Below are 25499 nucleotides of genomic sequence, written 5' to 3'. Positions count from 1 at the left end.
GTCAATTAATCTTCAGTAAAGGAGTTAAGAATATGCAATAGGAAAAAGTTTCCTCAACAAATGATATTGGGAAAACTGGACAGCTACATGCAAAAGAGTGAAACTGAACTACTTTCTTATACCATATACAGAAATAAACTCAAAATGGATTAAGAACCTTAATATGAGACATAGCATTCTAAAAGAGAACACAAGCAGTACTTTCTCTGACATCAGCGATATCAACATTTTTCTAGATACATCTCCAAAAAAGGAAAGCAAAATGAAAGCAAAAATAAACTATTGGGATTACATCAAAATAAAAAAAAAACTTCTGCACAGCAAAGGAAACAGCCAGGAAAACTAAAATGATTGGGAGAAGATATTTGCAAATAACAAAGCCAATAAAGGGTTAGTATTCAAAATGTGTAAAGAAAAAAAATGTATAAAGAACTTATACAACTCAAAACCAAAAAAGCAAATAATCCATCTAAAAAATGGGTAGAAGACACAAACAAACATTTCTCCAAAGAAGACATCCACATGGCTAACAGACACATGAAAAGATGCTCAATATTGCTCATAATCACAGAAACGCAAGTCAGAACCACAATAAGATGTCACTTCACCCTTGTCAGAATGGAAAAAATCAAAAACACAAGAAACAGCAAGTGTTGGTGAGACTGTTGAGAGAAAGGAAACTTCTTGCACTTTTGGTGAGAATGCATATTGTGCAGTCACTGTGGAAAACAATATAGAGATTCCTCAAAAAGTTAAAATAGAACTACCCTACAATCCAGTAATGTCACTACTGGTATTTACAAAAAAAAAAAAAAAAAACACTAATCCAAAGGGATACATGTACCCTTATGTTTATTGCAACATTATTTACAATAGCCAAATTATGGAAATAGCCCATAAAGGGATGGAAAGAGCCCAATGATAGATTAATGGATTAAGAGCTTATGAAAAAAAAGAACTTATGGTATATATATATAATATATATAATATATATTGAATATTATTCAACCATAAAAAAGAATGGAATCTTGCCATTTGCAACAACATGGATGGATCCAGAGTATAATGCTAAGTGAAATAAGTCAGTCAGAGAACAAATACCATAAGATTTCACTCACATGTGGAATTTAAGGAACAAAACAGATGAACAAAGGGAAAAAAGAGAGAAATAAACCAAAAAACAGAATCTTTTTTTAAAAGATTTATTCATTTATTTTAAAGAGAGAGTGTATGAGAGTGTGCAGAGGAGAGGGACAGAGGGAAAAGAGAAACTTTAGCAGACTCCACACTGAGCTCTGAGCCCAATGTGGGGCTGGATTCCACCATCTTGAGATCATGACCTCAGCTGGCACCAAGACTAGGTCAAGTGCCTACTGCGCCACCCAAGCACCCACAGACTCTTAACCATAGAGAACAAACTAATGGTTACCAAAGGGGAAGTGGATGGGTGGGTGGGTGAAATAGGTGATGAGCACTGGGTGATGTATGGAATTGTTGAATCATTATATTCTGCACCTGCAATTAATATAACACCGTATGTTAACTATACTGGAATAAAAATAAAAACAAAAAAAAAGAATAAAATCTGGCCATTTGCAGCAACATGGAGAGATCTAAAGAGTATAATGCTAAGTGAAATAAGTCAGAGAAAGACGAATACCATATGATTTCACTTGCATATGGAATTTAAGAAACAAATGAACAAGGAAAAAAAGAAACAACAGAAAAACACTCAAATATAGAGAACAAACTGCTGGTTCCCAGAGGGGAGGTGGGGGGTGGGCTATAGTTGAAATAGGTGAAGAGGATTAGGAGTACACTTACCATGATGAGCACTGAATAATGTATAGAATTGTTGAATCACTATATTGTACACCTGAAATTAATATAAGAACTGTATGTTAATTACAATGAAATTAAATTTTTTAATTTAAAATAATAAAAGTAATGATACATAATATTAAATATTAATAGTATATGTTATAATTTTAGATGTAACTCACATTCTTCACACTATGAGAAAAAAAGCCTTGGTTTTAAATACAATTATAAATTGTTACATTGTGGGTAAGTCCTGAAATTTTCATGCTCTAGGTTCAATAATCCACTGTTTTCTGATTCTAATGTTCATTTTGCCCAGCATGTCTGAATAATAAATATAATTCCTTTTCTCTCGCTGCTTTAAAAAAAATCAATCATTTATCTATATATCCACATATTCACAATAGCCAAGATATTGAAACAACCTAACTGTCCAGCAACAGATGAATAGATAATGAAGATACATACAATAGTATGTATATATATATGCATACAATGGAATGTTAGCCATGTGAAACAAGGAAATTCTGTCATTTGTGACAACATGGATAGATCTTGAAGGTATTATGCGGATATAAGCCAAACAGATAAAGACAAATATTGTATGTTATCACTTATATGTGGAATCTAAAAAATAAATCCAACTCCTAGAAACAGAATAGAAAATGACTACAGGGATTGAGGGTGGGATTAATAGGGAGAGTTTGGTAAAATGGTACAAACTTTTCGCAGTAAGTTTTTAGAAGGCTAAGAATCTAATGTATAGATTGATGAATATAGTTAATAACACTGTATTATATAATTGAATTTGCTAAGAGAATAGAACTTAAATTTTATCACAAAAAAGTAATTAACGTACATATTCGTGTTGTGTAGTGATGGATGTGTTAATTAACTAGATGGGGGATTCCCTTCACAGTGTATACATATATCAAATTATCATGCTGTACACTTCAATATCTTACACTGTTGTTAATGATACCTCAAAAAATGCTGAAAAAAAAGAAATGCCATAGTTATGAATTGGAAGACTCAACAAAGAGGTCAATTCTCCCCAAGTGATACACAGGTTAATGCAATTCTTTTCAAAATCCTAACAAGATTTTGAGGATAAAGACAAGGTTATTCCAAAATTTATATGGAAGAACACATGCCCTATAATAGTTTTAAAAATCTTCACGGGGATCCCTGAGTGGCTCAGCGGTTTGGTGCCGGGCTTTGGCCCAGGGCGCGATCCTGGAGACCCAGGATGGAGTCCCACGTCGGGCTCCCTGCGTGGAGCCTGCTTCTCCCTCTGCCTGGGTCTCTGCCTCTCTCTCTCTTCTCTCTCTCTCTCTCTCTCTCTCTCTCTCTCCCTCTCTCTCTCTCTCTCTCTCTCTCTCTCTCTCTCTCTATATATATATATATATATATATATATAATGAATAAATAAATAAAATCTTTGAAAAAATAAATAAATAAAAATAAAAATCTTCACAAGGGGCACCTGGGTGGCTCATTCAGTTCAGTGTGTCAGACTCTTGATTTCAGCTCCAGTTGTGATCTTAGGATCAAGCCTGTGTCAGGCTCTGCACACAGCAGGGAGTCTGTTTGAGATTCTTACCCTCTGCCTGGTTCTGTCTATCTCTCTTCCTTGGCTCTGTCTCTCTGGAGCTCTCTCTCTCACTCTCGTTCTCTCTCTTTCTATAAAATAAGTTAATAAATCTTTTTTAAAAATCTTGACAAAGAAGAATATCATGGGAGGAACATTCTACCCAATATTAAGACTTATTATATAGCTACTGTAATCAAAACAATATGGTATTAGCTGAGGACAGACACATAGGTCAATGAAACAATAAAGAACTCAGAAATAGACTCAGACATATATCCTTTTGTATTTCTATCTCGGACATTTTATCTATCTACAAAATACATATCATGTATTCTTTTTTAAATTTTTTACTGAATACAATTCATACACACATCATAAAATCTATCTTTACGAAGTATACAAATTAGTGATTTCTACTATGTGCAAAAGTTATGTAACCAGGGCACCAGGGTGGCTCAGCAGTTGAGTATCTATCTGCTTTTGGTTCAGGTCATGATCTTGGGGTCCTGGGATCAAGTCCCGTATGGGGCTCCCTGCATGGAGCCTGTTTCTCCTTCTGCCTATGTCTCTGCTTCTCTCTGTGTGTCTCTCATGAATAAATAAATAAATGAATAAATAAAATCTTTATTAAAAAAAGGTTATGTAACCATCACCACTACCTAATTCCAGAATATTTTCATCACCTCAAAAATAAACTCCATACCCATTAGCAGTTCCTCCCCAGCCCTTCCTACCCCTAACCTGGCAACCACTAATCTATATTCTGTCTCTGTGGATTTGTAGAGTTTGAATTTTTCATAAAAATGGAATCTGGGTAGCCCAGGGGGCTCAGCGGTTTAGCGCCGCCTTCAGCCCAGGGCCTGATCCTGGAGACCTGGGATGGAGTCCCATGTCGGGCTCCCTGCATGGAGCCTGCTTCCCTCTGTGCCTGTGTCTCTGCCTCTCTCTCTCTCTCTCTCTGTGTCTCTCATGAATAAGTAAATAAAATCTTTTAAAAAAATAAAAATAAAAACAGAATCATACAATATATGACCTTTTGTGTCTGGCTTCTTTCACTTAGTCTAATGTTTTCAAGATTCATGCATGTTATAATATGTATCTGTGCTTCTTATTGCTGAATGATAAACCACTGTGTGGATATTTTATTTATCCACTAAGAAGTTGATAGACTGTTCAGTTGTTTCTACTTTTTTGCTATTACAAATAATACCACTGCACACATTCATGTATGAATTTTTTGTGGACCTGTGTTTTCAGTTCTTTTCGATAGATAACCTAGAACTGGAATTGCTGGGTCATATGGTAATCTATGTTACACTTTTTCAGAGATCGCCAAACTATTTTCCAAAGAAGCTGCACCATTTTGCATTCCTACCAACAATGTTCATGAGGGTGCCAATTTCTCCATATGTTCTTGAACATTAGTCCTTTTTTTTTTATTATTATAGCCATCCCAGTTGTTGAAGTGATATCTCTTTGTGGTTTGAATTTAGGATTCCCTAATGACTAAGAATGCTGAACATTTTTTTCATGTGCTTTCTGGTCATTTGTATATCTTCTTTGGTGAAATGTCTTTTCAAGTCCTTTGCCCACTTATTTCAGAAGTAGAATAACCTACCCTTGAAGACCAATTCATGTCAAAAGAAAAAGAAAGGAAGGGATTTAAGATGTATCTCCTTCTAGTTTGAGTAATATGAAATCGCCATTTTTGTAAGTCAAAAATTATTGAACTTAGCCAATTTAAAATGTTACAAATGAGAGACTTAGCAAATAGCTATTTTATAAAAGCAAGAGAGGGCAACCAGATGGAAGAGCTTATTTTGGAGTAAAGATAATGACTTTTATTAAACAAAAGAAGTGAAGGATTAATTTCCTATTTTCAAAAGGCAGCCTTAGAGAGATACTTTGTCAAATGTGAGAGGGAGTGTTCTCTAGCTCCTTTCCTTTAAATCATGGACAGCCTCAGCAAAGGGCAAAGAATAAACTGCCAACTCAAGAATACAGTCTTTCAGAACCAAGAGACCTATATGCAGTGATCAGCATTGTTCCCCTTCCTCCTGAACACAAAGCTAAACTCCATTCCTCATCATCCCGGGCAGTTGAGTGTGGCTGCCACTGGAATGTGGGTGAAAGTGATAGGCATTCCTGAACATGACCCATGAAACCTCTATGGGTGGCCTTCGTTCCCTTCCTAGCTCCCAAGCCAATGCAGAGGCTCCATCAGAGAACAACAAGACAGAGGAGCATGTATCCCTGAGTGACCACAGTGAAGGCTCCCCATCAACCAGGAACATCCATATTTTTTGAACAAGAAATAAGTATTTATTAGGATAAGCCATGAAAATTTTTTAGATTAGTTAGCAGAGGTAGCAGATAGTCTACCCTGACTAATATAAGCTCTTAAAAAAAAAAAAAAAGATGTATTTATTTATTTAATTGAGAGAGAAAGCAGAGGGTTGGGCAGAAGGAGAGGGAGAGAGAGAAAAAATCCTCAAGCAGACTCCCCACTGAGCATGGAGCCCAACACAGAGCTCAAACCCAGGACCCTGAAATCATGACCTGAACTGAAATCAAGAATCCACCACTTAACCAGCTGAGCTACCTAGGTGACCCTAAACTCTATAATAAATAGCCAAGGACTTTGGGTAACCATTTCTTTGTCACTGCACATTAGTATTGCCTTCTTCAGAGTCATAAGGGAAGAGTAAATCCATGGTTATATTCCAGCAGCAAATTATTTTCATGAGTATCCTACTTCTGTTTTGAAAGTGCAGGCCACTCTCCTCCTTGTAACAATCTGATCAAGTTGACACATTACAGCACTTCAACAAAATCCTTAAAAACAATAATCAAACCATTTTAAATGTGGGGTCATTAGGAAAACAAATTAGACACATGATTTCATAATTCAATATATCAATTTCACAAGTTTCAAAGCATTGAACAGATCCATGATGGCTTTCTTGTATTTATCATCTGTCATAGGAAGAAATGAGCATATATAAAATGTCCCTCAAATGTAAAAGGTAAAACAGGAGCTCTCTATGTCCTCCTCCCTCGCCACTCTCCAAAAAAGTCTGCTTTTACCCAGACTCACTACCTCAGGAATTCATACCACCATTTATTGCTTAAGCCAAACACCTAAAAGCTATTTTTTAAACTCTTTTCCCTCACTACCACCTCTCCACTTCCAATTTATCTGCAATTGCTATCAACTCCATTTCTAAATAATATTCCATTATTTTATACTGTTTTTTGTATTTTTCTTGTAAAAATACTGATCACGAAATTTAGCCTTTTGACACATTTTTAAGTGTATGATACAGTATTGTTATCTATAGGTACAATGTTATAAAGCACATTCTGGAACTTGTTCATCTTGCTTGACTGAAAGTTTATACCCGTTATTAGCAACTCCTGTTTTCCCTCCCCACCTCCACCCCTGGCAACCATGATACTATTCTTTGCTTCCATGAGTTTAACTATTTTTAAAATCTCATGTAAGTGGAATCGTACAGTATTTGTCCTTCTGTGACCCGCTTATTTCACTTAGCTAATTGCCTCCAGTTTCATTCACGCTATAACATAGATCTCCTTTTTTATGGCTGGATAACATTCCATTGTATGTATATACCACATTTTCTTCATTCATTAAACTATCAATGGACATTTATATTTGTTCCACTTCTTGGTTATTGTGAATAAAGCTGCAATGAATATTTGCAAATGCAAATATCTCTTCAAGATCCTGACTTCATTCTTTGGGATAAATACCCAGAAGTGGGATTGTTAGATGATATAGTAGTTCTATTTTTAATTCTTTGAGGAACCTCCAACTGTTTTTCATGGCAGGTGCACCATTTTGCATTCCTACCAACTGTACAAGAAGTCCAAATTTTCTATAATCTTTCCAACCCTTCTTTTTTTTAGATAAAAGCTATCCTAAGATGTGTAAGGTTACATTTCATGGTTTTGATTTGCATTTCCCTGATGGTTAGTAATGTTGAGCATCTTTTTGTATACTTGTTGGCCATTTGTCTTTCTTCTCTGGAGAAATATCTATTTAAATCCTTAGCCCATTTTTAATGTTTTACTATTAAGTTGTAGCAGTTCCTTATATATTTTGGAAATTAACCTCTTTTAAGATATATGGTTTGCAAATATTTTCGCCCATTCCATAAGTTGTCTTTTTATGTCGTTCCAATGATTGTCTTTTATGTCATTCTTTTGTTTTGCTATATGGAAACTTTTTAGTTTGATATAGTATCACTTGTCTATTTTTACTTTTGTTACCTATGCTTTTGGTGTCATATCCATGAAAATGTTGCCAAAGGGCACCTGGGTGGCTCAGTGGTTGAGCATCTGCCTTTGGCGCAGGTCGTGGTCCCGGTGTCCTGGGATCAAGTCCTGCATCAGGCTCCCCAGAGGGAGCCTGCTTCTCTCCCTGCCTATGTTTCTGCCTCTCTCTCTCTGTGTCTCTCATCAATAAATAAATAAAATCTTTAAAAAAAAAAAGGTAACCACAAAGCAACTTTAAAAAAAGAAAAGAAAATGTTGCCAAGACCAGAATTATGAAGATGTCCCCTGCGTTTTCTTCTAAGAGTTTTACAGTTTCAGGTTTTACATTTATGTCTTTAACCCATTCTGAGTTGATTTTTGTGTAAGGTGTTAAAATAAGAGTCCAGTTTCATTCTTTTGCATGTGGATATACAATTTTCCTAGAGCCATTCATCCAAGAGACTATTCTTTACCCATTATGTGTTCTTGGCACCCTTGTCAGACATTGCATGTCTATATATATATATACTCTCATATATGTGAGCATACTATATATGCATTGATTTATTTCTGGGCTATCTATCCTGTTCAATTGGTCTATATATCTGTCTTTATGTTGGTACCATATTATTTTAATTACTAGAGCTTTGTAATATATATTGAAATCAGGAAGTGGGGTGCCTGGGTGGCTCAATCGGTTAAGCACCTGCCTTCTGCTCAAGTCATGATCCCAGGGTCCTGTCATCTATTTTGTCTAAGCCCTGCATTGGGCTCCCTACTTATCACGGAGCCTGCTTCTCCCTCTCCCTTTGCCCTTCCCTGTGCTGTGCTTGCTGTCCCTCTGTTAAATAAATAAATAATTCTTTTATAAAAAAAGAGAGCAAGAAATTAGGAACTGTAATACCTTCAGCTTTGCTTTGCTTTTCCAGGATTGATTTGGCTATTTAGAGTTTTCTCTGGTTCCATATGATTTCTAGAATTGTTTTTTTCTCTTTCTGAAAATAAATGCCATTGGGATTTTGATAGGGATCACATTGTATCACAGATTGCTTTGAGTAATATGGATATTTTAAAAATATTAAGCCTTCATAAAAAAAGAACAAAATTCGGTCTTCTTGTCTGTGAACATAGAATGTCTTTGCATTCATTTGTGTCTTTGATTTCTTTCACCAATGTTTTGTAGTTTTCAGTATATAATTCCTTCATTTCTTTGGCTAAGTTTATTCCTAAGTATTGTATTCTTTTGATGCTATTCTAAATGGGATTGTTTTACTAAGTCAGTCCTTTTGTTTGTTTTTAGTGTATAGAAACATAGCTGATTTTTATATGTTGACTGTATTCTGAAACTTTACTGAATGTGTTCATTAGTTTCAACAGGTTTCATTTAGTGGAGTCTTTAAGGTTTTCTGCATATAAGATCATATCATCTGCAAACAGGGATAATTTTACTTCTTCCATTCCAGCTTGGATGCCTTTTATTTCTTTTTCTAGACTAATTGTTCTGGCTAGAACTTCTAATACTATATATTTTGAATAGAAATAATGAGAATAACCATCCTTGTCCTAATCCCAATCTTACTGGAAAAGCTTTCAGTTTTTCACCATTGAGATATGATGTTAGCTATGGGCCTTCTATATATGGCCTTTATTTTGTTGAGGCAATTCTCCTCTACTCCTATTTGTTGAGGGTTTTATCATAAAAATGTGTTGAATATTATCAAAAGCTTTTCCTGTATTAACTGAGATGATCATGTGATTTTTATCCTTTATTCTGTAAATGTGATATATCATATTATTTATTTTGTTAATTTATTATTAATTTATTTTGAACCATCCTTACATTCCAGAGATAAATCTCATTTGGTCATGGCATATGATCCTTTTAATATGCTGTTGAATTCAGGTTGCTAGTATTTTTGTCTAAGATTTTTGCATCTATGTTTTAAAGATGTCCAGTCACCAAGTATCATGTGTGGAGCAGGGAGTCCTCCCACATCTCCAACAGACAATTATCTGATACTAGCTGGGTATCCTACAATTCAACTCAATTTTAATATCTACCCAAAGATAGCATCAGATCCCACAGGTTAAGGGTTCAACCCTACAAAACTGCCCCCCTCTGACTTCAGATGCCAGTCACAAGTCCAGGTTGTTATCTGTACTTCTGACCAACTGATTATAAATCAGCACTTCCCCTCCTTTGGTAAGATTAATTTGCTAGAGTGGCTCACAGAACTCAGAGAAATATATTACTTTCTGTATCATCAGTTTTATGTATTATAAAAGGATATAACTCAGGAACAGCCAGATGGAAGAAATGCATAGAGCAAGGTATGGAGAAACTGTAGAGTTTCCATGCCACTCTCCTTGAACTTCCATGTGTTCATCAGCCCAGGAGTTCTCTGAATTCTCTTTTCAGGGGAGGCCTATTACTAGGCATAATTGACTAAATCATTGGTCATTGGAGATTGGTTCAACCTCCAACCCCTCTACATTGACTGGAGGATAGGGAGTGGGACTTAAAGTTCCAGCCCTCTAATCATCTAGTTAATTCTCCTGGCAGCCAGGCCCCATTGTTAGGTGGGGTCCACAAGTCATCTCATTAATGTAACAAAAGACACCTTTACAATTCTCATCACTTAGGAAATTACAGGGTTTCTGGAGCTCTGTGTTAGAAATGGGACCAAGACCAAATATATATTTCTTATTATAAATCCCAATATCACAAAGTCCATCAGAGATACTAGCCTATAGTTTTCTTTCCTTTTGATTGTTTGTCTGGTTTTGGTATCAGGGTAATGTTGGCCACATAAAATTAGTTTGGAAGTGTTCCCTCCTCTTCAATTTTTTGGAAAGATTTGAAAAAAACTAACATTCAGAAGTTTCATTTTTCTTCCTCTCCACCTTAGTCCACCACCTTAGGCCACCATCATCTCTCACCTGAATCCGCAATAGCCCCTTCAACTTCCACTTCCACTTGTCAATCTCTATTATTCATTGCCCATACAGCAGCCACAGAAATCTTTTAAAACACAAATTAGATCATGTCACTCTGTTAAAAATTCTTCAGTGGCTTCCCATTGCATTTGAAGTACAATGCAGAGGTCTTTAACATTTTGGCCCAAAGGGCCTTTGTGGTCCAGTCCCTGCCCAAGTCTCCAATTTTTTTTTCTTTTTTTGAGTTCCAAGTCTCCAATCTTGTCTTGTGCCACTGTAGCACTCAACTACTATTCTTTAACTACCAAATTAGTCCATTTTAACAAGATATATTTCAACTTTGATGGGGTGAGCAGAGGGAAGGTGGCATACCACCTATATCAACAACCAAATTAAAGGATTATCCTGATACTATCTCTGTCCTTTTTCTTTCATACCTAACATTTGCACTGCCTTATATGTGCCTCTTAAATAAAAACAAAATAAAAAATAAGTAGAAGTGCCTGAGTGGTTCAGTTGGTTAAGCACCCAACTCTTGATTTCAGCTCAGGTCACAATCTCAAGGTTGTGAGATCAAGCCCCACATTGGGCTCCAAATTCAGCAAGGAGTCTGCTTCTCTCCCTCTGTCCACTTATGTTCGCTCTCTCTCTCTCTCCCAAATAAATAATTTTTAAATGAATAAATAAAATAATAAAAGATTTTAATTTGAAACTAGTAGGCAGATACTATTGTTCTTCTTTGACAGTTGTAAAACTGAAACAAACATGCAAAGTCATAACGCAGGAAATAGCCATATCTACCTCATTTACCTAACTTAAATGTAAAGTAAATGCTAATGAACTTCAGCCTATAATTCATCCTGCAGAGTAATAACTAAGGCAGCATCAAATATCCACCTGATATTACAAAAAGTCTTAAGAACTATAATGCCACATCTCTTACATTCATATTTAAAGAACCATGTTTTAAACATTTACATCATTTTCTGTCTCTGAAAATTGTGATATGATTCCAACTCAGATTATCTCTATAGAGCAAAATGGCATTTGTATTGTCACTATGGCAAAAAAAAATAAGTCTTAAGATATTTAACATTATTAAAGGACTATCAGTAATTATCTAACATCAAAAATCTAGTTAGGGATCCTTGACATTTCAAAACAAAACTAAAAACTCAGAAAAACATGGAATATCTTTATCAGTATGGTTCAAGATTTATTTTTATTTGAAAGCTAAAATTTATTTTTATTTTTTAACGATTTTATTTGTTTATTAGAGACACAGAGAGAGGCAGAGACATAGGCAGAGGGAGAAGCAGGCTCCCCACGGGGAGCGTGATGCAGGACTCAATCCCAGAACCCCAGGATCATGACCTGAGCCAAAGGCAGACACTCAACCACTGAGCTACCAGGTGCCACCAAATTTTATTTTTAAAAAGAATACTTTTCATTATATGTGCTAATTTGTTAGTAATCATATATTTTCCTAAGACTGAGGAGAACTGGAACACCTAATAAAGTAATTAGAAGCATACAACTATCAATAATGAATAAGTCTGAGTTGAGAAATACAAGAAATCCAAAGCCATTTCATATGAGAAACAGACAAATAAGAGAAAACATATGAATAGGAGGACATGGAATAAATACTAGTGATAGGATTAGTAACAAGAAATCAAAATGTACCCTCATAGCAATAGGACAACAAGGGAAATAAGCAACATTGCAATGACAAGTTGCAGACTGTCAAAGTCAAGAAAATAAGGAAATATATTTTTGATTGATAATAATGTCAATACACTCATGCCAGGATTGCCAGATTTTAGAATCTACTTTCAAGGTCTGTGGAGGTTGTATCACTTAGAAATACATTCAGCTGCTAGTAATACATCTGTAATAATCTTAACTTAAATATGATAAAGGTCTATTTCTCTCTCGTGAAAAAAATCCAGAAGTACACAATTAAGGGCTGGAATGATGATTCCATGGTCCTTTGGACCAGGCTACTTCTACCTTTCTGCCACACCATTTTTAACATATAGCTTTTACCCTGAAAAATGCCTCATAGTTGCAAGATGATCGCTGCAGCTCCAACCAGGAAGTCTCCATGATCCAGATATCAGGAAAAAGAAAGGGGCAAGACCTAAGGTCAAACATCCAGCTGATTCAGCCTCCTTTAAAGTACTTTTCTGAAAGTCTCACTATAAGACCCCCACTTACTTCTCATGGACCACTACCCTTTTACTGAGAGACCAGAAGACACAGTTGCATATCTGGGCACATTGCTACACCCAACATTATAGGAATTTCAATACTAAAGAAGAAGAGGAGAAACTTTGGGAGAAAAAATAAAGACATGTCTAAAGAGGAACTTTAAGAAATTTAAGATATGGAATGCTATCTATAAAAAGAGCAATGCAGGTTTTAAGACACTTCCAAGAAGACAGATAATGAAGATCCATTTTATTCTTTAAGGCTTTCTGAGTTGCTTTGTGTTTTGTTTGAATATGACCAGCTCCACCACCACTGAAGACAAGCTTCCAGTCCAGGAACAATGGTTATCCCCCCCAAAAATGCAAATCAAGTTGAAAAGAAAACAAGGTCCAAAGGCAAAGCTATGGAGTACTTAGAGTATTACTTACAAGGATGCCTGGATGACTAAGCAGTTAAGCTCTGCTTTTGGCTCAGGACATGATCCTGGAGTTCAGGGATGAAGTCCCACATTGGGTTCCCTGAGGGGAGCCTGCTTCTTCTTCTGCTTATGTCTCTGCCTCTCTGTGTGTGTCTCTCATGAATAAATAATAAGATCTTAAAAAAAAAATCTTACAAAATTAACCAAAAGTAATAGGAAATAGAAAAAATAATCACATTTACTCTCTTCAGATAAATTTAAAACTGTGATTTCTCTGTGGTTAAATTAAAAGAAACAGAGATTTGGGAATTCAGTCTTCATAAGCACCAAGAGTATGAATACTAGTTTTGGTTTGCTGTTTTTGTCATTTTTATATTGGCCTTCCTGTCCCCAACCTCCTCATTCTGCCATCAGTTATTTTACTAAGCAACAAATCAGATCATCTCATTTGCCTGCTTAAAAATTTTATATGGTTCCCTGTTGAGTAAGGTATAAAATTTAAGCCCAACTTGGCAAAAAGGCCCCTCACAGGCCCTAGCGGACTTCTGGAGCTGTGCACCATCATGCCTGCCAGGTTGAACACTCAGACTGCAATGCCTTAGCACATATTATTTCACTTTGCTTCTGCGTCCCCAGTACGTCCTCATCTTCACTTGCTCAACTCCATTTCTCCTCCTGAGCTTGAAGATTTGCTTCCTTGCGGAAAGCCTTCGGTGACAAACTCTCTGCCCCAGGCAGCTACCCATCCTCTTGATTCCCACAGCTTTCTTCAGATCTCTGAAATAGCATCTAAGTATATTTCACTTCCCTCAGATCAGGAACAACAAACACTTTCTGTTTCCTCTTAACTCCTGTGCCTGGCACACAGTGGGCGGTGGATGGCTGTGCAAACATTATGTTTTCCAAACTGCCAATCACTTTCTACCCTGTTCCTAGGAGCTTTAGGGACAACTCACCATAGCTTACCTCCAACAGGCCCATTGTCCTCACTCAGAAGGCCTAAGAGGTGAATAATGAGAGTTCGCTAAACCCACACTAAGCATTCCCCTAGAAGGAAAGGTGTCCTCAAGAACTAACACTCTGGGACACACCCCTGGGAACCACTGGTCAAAAACATTTCCCATGGGTATCTCAAAACAAAATGATGGGGAGGGGCACCTGGGTGGTTCAGTGGGTTAAGGGATTTAAGTGTCTTCTTCAGCTCAGGTCATGATCCCAGGGTCCTGGGATTGAGCCCCATTGTCTGGCTCCCTGCTCAATGAAGAACCTGCTTCTTCCTCTCCCTCTGCTCTTCCCCCTGCCATTGCTCTCTCTCTCTCAAATAAAAAAAAAAATTAAATCTTTAATAATCATAATAAAATAAAATACTGGGGAAGGGGAGGGGACATGCAAAAACATTTCCCTTTCTTTTAATGAATCTTCACACAGTAGAAAGAAAAATGAGAGAGGGAGAGAGAGAGAGAGCAAGGAATTGGAAAAGCAGTTCAAGGAAGAGAGAGTGAACTAGCGATGCCAGACTCTGCTGTGTTTGTGTATACCTCCTACTACTCTGCTACTTAGGAAGTCATCTTCAGCCAATCTTTCATCCCTCTCCTATTGATCTTTCTGAGCTTTTCCACTGCTAACCAAAACTAAAAAGGGAAATTTTGTTTGTACAAAAAAACAAAATAATGTGATTTTACTAGGATATTTACTGTATCTAGATAAATAAATTGCCAATATTAATGTCTAAATTACATTAGGTAGTATTTATTTTGTGCTGGTAAATAATAATTCAGAGTTTCTATTGTCTCTGCAACCAGCAACATCTAATAAGTCAATTCCATTTTTTTCTTCAAATTCTTTGGGAAATATTATCAGAATAAGATGGCTTATCTTTCCAGTGTTTTAAGTTTAAATTGAGGCTTCTCTTTCCATCTTCAGCTGTTTACTCTCATGTTCAGCATCTGCAGAATCAGGCCCCAGAGTTAGATCAGCCCAGAGAGTTTCTAATTTCGTGAAATCTCCATTCTGGCCTGATTCCTGCCCCCTGGGATATACAAGGCTGCTTCTGGAGTCTTTCTAAACCACACACGGGCTGTTGTATAAGGACATTTCAGTGATTAGAGTTTGTGACTCACAGCTTTTAAAAGTCTAAATTCTGGTATCTGTTTTAACACCGCTTGCTGAACAGGATTTTGGCCTCCCACTCTCTCTCCAATTCACATTATAGAAACTAGATCCAAGAATTAATGAGACAAACATTTGCAAATATCATGTTAGATGATGATAACAGGATATTTGAGAGAAGACAAGAATAAATAAAAAGGACAGAAAGGTTAATGAATATTTGGAAGTCATTTATGAATTAACCCAATATTAATTATCTACTATATGCCATGCAATTTCACATCTATTCTCTCATTTAATCTTTAAAGCAACCCTGTGGCACAGACATTAATTATATACACATTAAAAGAGCAAACTGAATCTCAGAGGGGTTAAATCTCTTGCCCAAGAGTCCCACTGCTAGTGAGTGTCACAGGATTTGAACTTAGATCACTTGACCCTTGGTTCAGAATTCTTTTCACTGCACCACTCTGTAGAAAAGACTAGTACATTCCATGGTTTGAAATTTGTCATCCATTTTCTATAATCCACCTTTTAATGTAAGCCTTACTAAAATAAGTTTTTATTATAGTACAACCACAAAAAGGTTACATTGTCTAGAAAAATAATATCCAGACATTGTTCCTATTCTTAGGATCATCTCACTTGAGCAAGAACTGGGAAAGGTAGAATCTGTAGAGACTTGATACTATTCCCAGGATCCTTTACAAACAGGAAGAAACCTCTGTCTAATGCAGACTACTCAATGACCCCCTCCTTTTGGACTAAATGGGGCCCTTTTACCGAGGAAGCAGCTAATATGGCATCAAGCTATTAATGGGAAAAGCATTTACTTTAGATTAAGAACAGTGTAAAGTAGAGTGGGAGCCCACTATGACTGGCTATTAGGGATGTTAATTAAATATTTATAATGTCTAAATTAGCATAGTGAAAGCTCAATTCATCAATTTGTTCTGGTCTGTTTGTAAGGGGGAAAAAATAACTCCGAATGCCCCTGAAGAAAGATGCTGTGTGAGTCAATAGGAAGATGACTGAACAATTTATTATGATTGTGGTAAACTTTTTATTTTGATTTTATTTAAAGGTACTTGTTGCAGCACCTTACCTTAAAGACCATTTACCACAGTCAATATACTGGAGGGCCATGCATTATTCATTGTTATCCAATGAAAAATTTGCTAAGGTACTTCAATGCTGGATGTTTGATTGATTAATTGATTTCATGATAGTTACTTCCAAAAAAGTAGGAGTTAGGGTTTAATGTTGAGAACTGGGGCTGGAAGCCAGAAGCACTGGGTCCTTACTCAATTACTAACAAGCCTGCTGAAGAACCTAGTTTTCCAAGCTTTGAAATGATATCTTGCTAATAGAGTTGTTTTCAGGCTTCATGGTTAATAATTGAGAGGAATAGTTGGATCTTCCACTGAAAATGGCTAAGTATGCAGCTGCTTTTCCTTCTATCTAGTGTCAGGAAGCCAATAATAGCAACACCTAAATGCCCACAGCCTGTGTATGCTTAATGAATGCATTTTCGGAATTCTATTAGTTTAAAGAAAAATTTTTTGCCTCATTTTATTATGGGAAAGTCCAAAAGGGAAAGGCCAAATACCCAACCTATTTTCAATTGTAGGTGAGGCTGATTGCAAGAGAGACTTTTCATCACCAACACTTTAAATGAAGTTGTCTATAGCTGGCTAATGCTCACCACCATTCACACGTTTGGATAAACATAATTATGGGAGAAAAGTCTGGAGTTTTTACAAACCCATTCTGCCCACATTAGACCAGTGGCTTCATGATCACACTTAATGAATGTACTTCCTACCCAAAACTAAAAATTAAAAAATAAGGGGCACCTGGGTGGTTCTGTCGGTGAGGAGTCTAACTTCTTCTGGGGTCATGATCCCAGGGTTCCAGGGATTGAGGCCTGCAACCAGCTCCCTCCTCAGCGGGAGTCGACTTGTCCCTCTGCCCTCCACCCCAAGCTTGTGCTCTCTCTGTCAAATAAATAAAATGTTTTTTTAAAAAAATAGAACTTTATGAAGACTTTTTAGTTTGTTTTGGCTATAAGAAACTTTTCCTTCTATCTTGTAGATTTGCTTCTCTAATAGACAAGTGGCCAGAAAGAGTTTAACTCCTCTTTATATGGGTGCATCTGATCCCTCTCTTTCTTTCCTCATTCAGACAAGCAGGCCTTCCCTAGAGGGAGAGCTGGCATGAAAGGGTTAAAGGTTCTCTGGTCAAAATGACCCAACAGAAGGAGCCCGGCCCAGAGCTGAAATCTAAGTGCTAATGACCGCTGCCCTTCACCCCGCTGCTGTCCACCGGCCAGACCTGCGGCCGGGCGGGGGCCAGGGCTGGGAGAGGGCACAATGTTCTGCATTTAACATTTGAACTTCTCCTATGCGAGGCAGCAGGCCGTTTTGTCCTGGGGTCGCTGACCCTGGCTCCCCCATCAGCTGCCCTGAAACCTTAATTGAATGACAGATGGTCATCTTCGAGGTCGCCAGAAGCTGCGCACTGCCAGCCGCGCGGGGGCTGCGGCCCCAGGCCCCAGCGGTCCTGCCCCGACTCTGCCAGCAAAGGGCGGGTGACAGAGGCAGCAGGCGCCCTGAGGAACACACCCGGCCCACGGGCACTGCGCGGTCGGTGGGTCATGGTCGCGCTCAGGAAGGAAACCAAAGCCTTAGCGGCCGCGGGGGAAAACCTCCAGATCCTAGTGCCCCTGCCAGCTTCCCAGGCAGAGCGCCCAGGGTAGGCCCACACTGGGCATTCTCCGCGGCAGCTCGCAGCCTGGCCCAGCTTCGAGCCCTGGGAAGCGACCGTCGCAGGGCAAAACCGTCTCTGCGGGAAGGCCCATGTTCCACCATCTCGTGCGTGGCCCAGAACGTGGAGCCTCTGCCACCGAAGGCCAACACGCCAGTGTCCAAGCGCAGAACGGCCATCTCCAGACCTGGCTTGCCCTCCGGGGCACGCCAGGAGGCCGGGGAAAAGCCGGATCCCAGGCCGCCAGCCCTGCAGCACGCGGCCTGCCCCGAGTAGCCAGGAGCGCCTTCGAGCGAGTGCCCTTTCCGCGGGCCCCCAGCCTCCCAGGCTAATACCTGCGCGCTGGAATCTTAAAGCCACCCCACTGCGGGGAGCTTCGAGGGCTCCAGGGTAAAAGATGGGCGCCCAGAAAGGCGCCCGGGGGCACCACGTCTAGCCGCGCTGCCTCAGCAGACTACCCGTAGTGTCCTCTCTCTCTCTCTCTCTCTCTCTCTCTTTTTTTTTTAAATAAAAGCTGCGAGTCCTACAATTACTGGGATTACAGTGAGCGGGTATTGATCTGCAGCCGGCATTGTAGGATCAAGCAGGCGGGCGGAGGCAGACATCTCCGCCCCCACCCCTCACCGCCACCTAGTCCTGCAAAGCGCTAAAAAAACGTTTCTAAATGTTTGATTTCAGACACACCATCAACACCTGCTGCAAAAGAATGACCTTCCCCCCCCCCTTCTCCTACCCGCCGGGGCGACCACACCTCCTCCCTCTCCACCCGTGGGCCTCTCAGGCCCGAGCCAGCTACACCGCCACCTTCAGCCCTTTTCCCCCCTTTTTTTAATTACTGAGGGAAAATATACACATAAGCAAAAAAAAAAAAAAAAAAAAAAAAGCATCCCCGGCAGGCGCGAGAGGGGGTGGTGAGGAGGCCAGCGAAGGCGGTAATGCAACCCTAATGCACAGATAGCTGACATCAACTTCCGTCAGGCAGCTCCTGAAGATCGAACCTTTCGATTGTAACTGGGACAATTTGCATAGTGATTCCCTTTCAGAGCTTTCCCGGGTCCATAACAAGCCCAGGCAGCTATTCAAATGCAAGTTGCAACCCCAAATGCGAGGCTGGCCTGACCAAAAAGAGCCATCCTGCTGCTGGGAGAAGCGAGACCCGAGCTCTGGTTCTGATCCTTTTTCTGTTCTTCCTTTTTCTTTCTCTTCTCCGGTTCCTGATTTAGCTGGGAGCTGTTTATTTATGGCTGCAAATGTGTGTGTGCGAGGGAGAGGGAGAATTGATCTTTGCCTGGATTTAAAGATGGAGCCGAAGGCGCTGGAGGGAATTTGGGTTTGTGCGTCTGGCGCAGACCCTGCGCGCCAAAGGGGGCCGCTTGGCACCGAGCCCGAGGTCTTTCTTTCTCGCACCCCTCACCTCGAGACCCTGCAGGAATCCGCGGGCCCAGGAGCGGCCTGGCTGACCCACCTGCCCCGGGCCAGGCTGTCGAGAAAGGCTTCGTGGAGGGGGCCAACTCGTCCCCGTCTTTAAAATGAGCACAATAAAAGGTATCACCTGCGACCTGTGCGGATTATTTTTCTTAGTGTTCATTGATGCGGGAGCCGGGTGGGGCGGTTTACAGGTTCTGGGGGAGGGGGTAATTAGGGCACCTGAAATTAGGCTCCCCAGTTTCCCGATTTCTTTCACATTTGAAATTATGCAGATTGATTCTCGTTTCCCTCCCTCCTAGGGGGCAAATCCTCCAACGCAAACCTGATCGCTTGTCACAGAAGCAACTTGCCATGAAATCCGCTAATGCGCCGCGACTCGCCCACCGGGGTAAGCCAGTCTCACAGGCGCGTGCGGGGGGAGGGGGGCTGGGTAGGCCGGGGCAGGGGCTTCAGGGGCCCGGCCACGCGGGTCCACTGCTGAGCTTGTAGCCACACGGGGTGGGAGCCGAGGGCGGAGGGCAGAAGCCGCGTCACGGCCCGGGAGCCAAGCGGGGGCGCCCCCCTCCCGCCTGCCCTCCCAGCCACGGCCGCTAACGGGTCCTCCTGGCGAGTTTAAAGTAGCAAATAAGGGCTGGGAGGAGGCCTCCCAAGCAGGGTGTAAATATCCCGGCGTGCCCAGCTGGGTGGCCGGTACGCGAGCGCTTGTCTGCGGTTTGTGCGCGGTTCTCCTGCGAAGCAGCGAACGGCTGCAGAACCGCACCTGCATTGGTGCGCGTTGTGGAACTCGAGCCAGAGGAATTCACAAACCGGGGGCAAATCCCCCGTATGAAACTTGTCTACACTTTCTTAGACTGCTTCCCGCTTTCTGAATCTCCCAGGTTGCTTGGTTGTCTCTCCAAATCCAGGCCAAACCTGCTAAAGATGTTCACAGGCCACTGTTATCGCAGCACTGACCATTATCTCGGTGGCAGAACCAGCTCTTCTGGTCAGAGAGCAAAAAACGGCAACTAAATTTGTGTCCTTTCTTTCTTTCGCTTTCCTTCTTTATGTTTTTTTTTTTTTTAAGTGATGAGAAAACGTAGGCTTCTTAAACCCACAGAAGCAGCCAAACATGCATTTGCCAATGTTCTTTGCTTATATTGGTTCTGCTGCTGAAAGCTGACTGTCCATGAGCTTTTTTCGTTGTACTTGTTTTATGCAGAGCACTTGGGATATTTTTCTCATTTTTTAAGTATTTGTAAAACTTAAAAAATATAGGATGCTTTCCTGATCATTTCACAATAGGTTTCTTAAAGACCAGATATGTAGGGGGAGTATTTGGGATTGAATGGTGAAAAAAGCAGACTGGAAGGTACAAATAAACCCAGTGCAAATTGAAAACAAATTGAACAGATGAAATGACTATGAAAGAAGATGAGGGAATTAAATAGTCTGGAAAGAGCAAGTTTAAGATCTGAAGTGTCCAGATTTAATGGCTGTATGTAACAAATCAAAAAGAATTAAATCTATGCCTTTGCCTGTGTGTGCACAACCAAAGAACACAGGTCCTCCTGGGTATCTTGGTCAAGTGCACATTTATTTTTAGGAATTTCAAAGGACAGTTCAGCTTTAGGATGCTTTCCTACTTTTTCGGCAAACTACAACCAATTAGGTGACCTTCAGTTCTGGTGGAAAACAATTTAAAATATATTTCTGGCTGTAGAAAAAAAAAGTGAAAATGTTAATGTCTTGATAGTTAATAAATTACAGGTTTCTCAGGGGTTAATTTGATATAAATAACCTAGTCTTCTATGAGCACAGAGGGAGTAAGGTAGAGGCCTTGACTACAAAGAGCCTCCGTCTGGTGGTGACAGAGCTTTGTGTGTCTGAGGGGAGTGTGAGGAGGCTCTGAACCTAGCTTTGGGTTTGTTGCATCCCTTTCCCTCTCTTAAAACAGTAACTCAAGATGTAAGTAAAAGTGTTTTCATTTTTTATTGATCCTGCTAACATCTTTCATTATCCAGCATGTAGCCACAGCAAATTATTGCTCATTTGATACCGAGAATTCTATTGACCATCACTTTCATTGGAGAGAGAATTCTAACTACTCCGCTGCTTTATAGTCAGTCAAAGCTAAGGCTGAGGACGTTGCTCTGCTAAAACTGAAGTAAATTGAGCCCTCTGCCTCCAGGAATTGATGGAGATGTGTTCATTACATTGGGCCACGTGAACATGCATAGAAATCTGCTTTTTACTCTGCCGACCTTGCCCCCATTCAAGCAAAAGGTCGGCCCCTTTGGAACAGATCTGCCGACTTGGAGAGCTAGGCATTCGTTTGCCTCTCCTAGATCCCTTCTGGCAACTTCTTTCCAGCTCTGACCAGGGTTGGGGCAATCGAAATGATGCAATGGAAGCCTGCTCCTGTGGCCAATCTTGTGCTCAAAAAACACCCCAATTTGGACACCTGCAGAAATAATTAAACCTCCCCATCCCCACCAAAATAAAAATAAACCTCCTAAAATATCCAGATGAGTAACTTTATGATCTGGATGTGATTTCCTAGATTAAACTGACCCCCCACACACACCAAGACCCCACCTCATCAGAGAGGGCTAAGTAAGGGAGGAGGGAGCTCTGAGATCAGCGTCTGTTCTCTTTAACGGTTGGCAATGGGCGTCCAGAATAGAATGACAGGCCAGCGAATCCTGCGCCCACACCAGCAGTGGTGCAGGTGGAAGCTCAAGCCTAGTGAAGGTCTGACCTTTGACCCTCACCCCCCGCAGCTCTGGGGCTCTAAAGGCTGGAGACGGAGGCCAGTCGGGAAATGAGGTTGGAGAGAAAGACCCGGAGAGGAATGGAGAAGCCGGGTTTGTAGGTGGCTGAATTAGCCTTGACACGGGAAGGAACTGGAACTACCATACAGCAGAGGACACGCGACGCCCCAAACCTCCATCCGCGGACCTCCTCCCTAAGGCGGCTCCTCAGAACCCGCCTGCTCAGGACCCCTGCGTCCTCTCCTCTTCCCTTTGGACGTGTTCGGGAAAGGTGCCCGACTCAAGGGTGCGTTGGCCCGGCGGGACAGGGGAGAGAGCGACGCGGAGCCCGACACCCGGCCGGCGAAAGCTAAGCTGGTGGGGCTCGACCACTGCTAGCCCGATACCGGCGCCCAGCCGCGCCTGTCGGATTTCCAAGTAACAAGCAGTCCACGCCTGCCTGCTCCACCTTAAGCCCTCGACCCCAAGAAGAGGCCAGACGACCTTGGAGAAGCCATGTCCCTGGGGATCCCGTAGAAGAGGTGGTTAGGTTGGGTTTCATTTCCGAAACCTATAGGAGATAGGTCCTCTCGGTTCCAGAATAAAAGGAGAGCCAATTAATGGCTCTAACAAACCTGCCCACGGTGTAGGCAACCCCGGAAAGAGTGCCAGCTCCAAATCGGAAGGCACATGAGACTCTAAAGGACCTAGCTCAGTAGTTATTTTCCTAATGGTGCTAAGTGCCGGTGAAGCTATTCACACTCTCTCGAAGGCCGTGCTCTGTGAACCCTAGCGCGGTTGGGAGCCACTTTGTTCTAGAACAAGGCAGTGAACGAGTGGGAGGGTGTTCTGGGCACGCTGGTCTCTGACCCAAGAACAGCAACTAAGAGATGATGGTAGATTCTAACTGGACTACTGGGGATGAGGGGATGGCAGCTGGTGGGGGGCGAGGGGGGGCGGAATTTAAGCCAAGATTCACATGGTGAATTTGGGGTGGGGGGGGTGTTTCTTCTTGTTCTTAACGTAGATAAATAACTCTCAGCGTTGGTATAACCAGTGCGTGCCCAAAACAGTCGTGTTCCTTGAATGTGCGCACCACCGCCACACTTGGAGAATCCAGCCCACAGAGGTTTCCAAAACCCCATTTTCCTGATTGCTGCCCAGACTCTGGAAACCCCGTGAGCCTTCGGGGAAGGGAACCTAATCCCGGCCAAGCACACACAAGAGGGTCAGGCACACACACGCACAGCGCATACAGGCACGGGAGGACCAGAGGCTGTGATTCCTTGGATGGAAGATCCATGGTGGCTGGATGGGGATCTGAGAGACCCTGACTGGGCAAAGGCTCTGGCGCTGCCAGAATGGTGTAACCTCTAAAGGAGTGTCATCCTTATAGTTATTTAGGGGAACAAGACCTGGGATCTGGGTTTCAGTTAAAGAAGTTAAGGGCAAGGAACAAATGGCCCAACATTTCTTTGGAATGAAGCAGAACTAAAAACGGAGGAAGCTGGACAGGCATTGCTGCAAACTGGAGATTAGGAAATATATTATCCTTGCACACACAGCAGCACACATCTTCTCCGATGGCGAGCTCATCTGTGAGCGGGGAGTCTCCAGCACCCACACTGAGCATCATAACTGCCCTTTCAGCCTCTTCCAGGTTTTGCTAGGCAAATGAAAGGAGCAGAACTCCTCAGTAAATTATTTTGTTCAGCCCTCTGTCTTTTTATGAAAATAAAAGGCAACACTTTGTCATTTTTAATCATATAAGCAGACAATAAACCTAATTTCGTTATTGATTTTTTCCAGAATCAAGTGATTTTTGTGCAGTGTCTGTTGTGTTTCCTTTCCAAAGAATGGCTGCTTGCTGGTAGATTGTGTGGGCATAACGCTGCATCTACTCAGCCCAGCCCGGTGATAATCTGAAACATGCAGTTGATTGTAGACTTTGAAGCCGGATAGCTGAGAGGCACCTCTTCCTGAATGGCAGGAAGTTTGGTTTTTGTCTAATTATCTGGTAATGGTTTCAACTGGGCTGCTCCTAGACCCTCAGGATAGATTTAAGGCTCTCAGCTGGTGCTTTTAGGAGTTATGGCCTCAGAGATTCACTATAATTTTTCCAAAATAAAGTCAAATAAAACTAAAAACAACAACCCAAGATTCTTGTTAATGTGTTGGGCCCAGATGGCACCATGAGTAGCATTAGCAAGGGGAGCACACTGTCCCTGTTTGCAGAGTTCCAAGCCTGGGGAAGGGGTGCTCCCTGAGCCAGCTGGACATGGGCCACTGCAAAGGCTTAGCCCAAAGCGTCAGGGGATACCAGTTACAGCAAAAGGGCCTAGAGGGTGCTTCCTCTGCATTCTGGAGTTCACTTGCCTTTTTCTTTTTTAAAAAACAAAGACTATTTGATTTCAGTGCAGAATGGAGTTGGCACCTTTCATGAGAAAGTCTTGAGGTGAAGAGAGGTGGGCCAGGCCTCCACCTAACTATAGAAGGAAGAGAAGAAGGAAAGAAATGAGGGAGGAAAGCTACAGAGAAGAAAACAATAAGAAGTGGAGAGGGAAGAAAAAAGAAAAGGAAGGGAGGAGAAAGTAAAAAAGGAGAGGTGGAGAGGAAAGAACAAACAAGAAGGAAAGGGGGAAAGAAAGGAAAAGGAAATGGATTAGTGAAAAAGATGGTGAAGGACAGGAAGGAAGAAAAAGAAGGAGTAAAAACAAAATTTAAAAGAACAAACAAAGAAAAAATACAAAATTACCCCATCCTAGGCAGGGAAACTGTAATTGACCTGGAACACATCCTACAGCTCCAGGTGGCTCCTACTCCCTCCAGAAACGGAGAACAAATGACAGCCCCAAGCATAAATTAAAAGCTCCCCAACTTCCTACTCCAATCCAAAAGACTAAACTCAGGACGGAGACGTCAGGGGGACCCACCCACTACCCTAGCAGCGTCCCCTATATCGACGCCCTTATAGTCTGCAGGGAGGGGTCGCCCTCTCCTCCCACTCCCCAGCCCGCGCCCTCCCTCCCGCGCCACCGCTTCCAGGGGGCTAAGACCCAGCCCGTGAGAGGGAGCCGGGCGCGCTGTGCCCCGCACAGGGAGCTGGAACCTCGGGCCTGGGAGTGACCCTCGGGCTTTGACCTTTCCCGCGGTCCTCCAGGGTCAGTATTTAACCTTTCACTTCCCAGTCCCTGGTCCCCGG

Source organism: Canis lupus, chromosome 30 (assembly GCF_003254725.2).
Source record: "Canis lupus dingo isolate Sandy chromosome 30, ASM325472v2, whole genome shotgun sequence".
Classification (NCBI taxonomy): domain Eukaryota; kingdom Metazoa; phylum Chordata; class Mammalia; order Carnivora; family Canidae; genus Canis; species Canis lupus.
This window is presented reverse-complemented; position numbering follows the sequence as displayed.